The sequence below is a fragment of the Tupaia chinensis genome, unplaced genomic scaffold (assembly GCF_000334495.1).
Source record: "Tupaia chinensis unplaced genomic scaffold, TupChi_1.0 Scaffold144346_1, whole genome shotgun sequence".
NCBI classification, from domain to species: domain Eukaryota; kingdom Metazoa; phylum Chordata; class Mammalia; order Scandentia; family Tupaiidae; genus Tupaia; species Tupaia belangeri.
Genome location: NW_006204205.1, coordinates 3,474,747 through 3,475,737, shown reverse-complemented (window position 1 = coordinate 3,475,737; position 991 = coordinate 3,474,747). Strand labels below are relative to the sequence as shown.

Genomic DNA, 991 nt, shown 5'->3' with positions numbered 1-991 from the left:
CCGGGACGCAAACCACGGTCGACTACGTGGGAGTCCAGCGACATAGCCATTACGCTAACTGCTGGTTCCCATTCATTGATTTTTTTTTTTTAAGATTTTTTTTGGAGAGGTTTTTGCTATAGGGCGCATGTGCTCACTAGAAAGACAGAGAGAGACAGAGAGACAGAAAGCAAGATATGACCCCCTCCTCAGGTGGGATGGCCACGCCACAATCCCTTTTCCTCCATTCTCCTCTCGGAATCTTGGGCACGGATGCATGTGCACCCGCTGTGAGTTTAAGCCACCAGGTCCAGGACTAAAACAGCGGTCGACTACATGGGAGTCCAGTGACATAGGCATTACACCAACTGCTGGTCCCAAGAATTATTTTTTAATTTTAACTTTATTTATTTTAATTTGACCAGAAAGGGACAGAATGAAAGACACAGAGAGAGAGAGATAGAGAGAGAATGAGAAATCAAGTCACCAGGTCCGGAACTCGAACTACAGTCGGCCATGTGGGAGTCTAATGCCCTTAACTAACATGCCACCTGCTGGCCCCTACAACCTGTTAATTTAAAATAACTATTTCTAGCGCTTGTCCCATAGTACAGTGGTTAGGTCCTGTGTAAAGGAAGCTAGCTGCTGCTTCACCAACTGTGGTTCAAATCCTGGCCCTGGTGGCATGGAAAAAATGCTGGGCACGTATGTGTGCATGGCCAAATCCTGACAGGATGGAGAAATGGAAGAGAACGGATTGTGACATGACTACACCCTGTGGGAGGAGTGCTTCTTCTCTTTCTGGTATGACATGTACCCACTGGCAATTTTAACAAATAAAACAATGATTTCTTTTTCTGCATATCCTCCATATGTCAGTTATTTACTGTTTTTCTTCTTTTCTTTTCTTTTTTTTCTTGACATAGGTTGCATTTGCTCTCTGGAGAGAGGGAGGGAAGGTGGGAAATTATCTCACAGGGAGGATGGCTATGCTGCCATCACTTCTCTTTCT

General features: G+C 44.9%; 1 protein-coding gene across 1 annotated transcript in view; it reads right to left on the bottom strand.

Moving 5' to 3' along the window:
* Positions 1-991, bottom strand: part of ZCCHC10 (zinc finger CCHC-type containing 10) — a 22,804-nt gene that overhangs the window by 2,076 nt on the left and 19,737 nt on the right. The window lies entirely within an intron of this gene.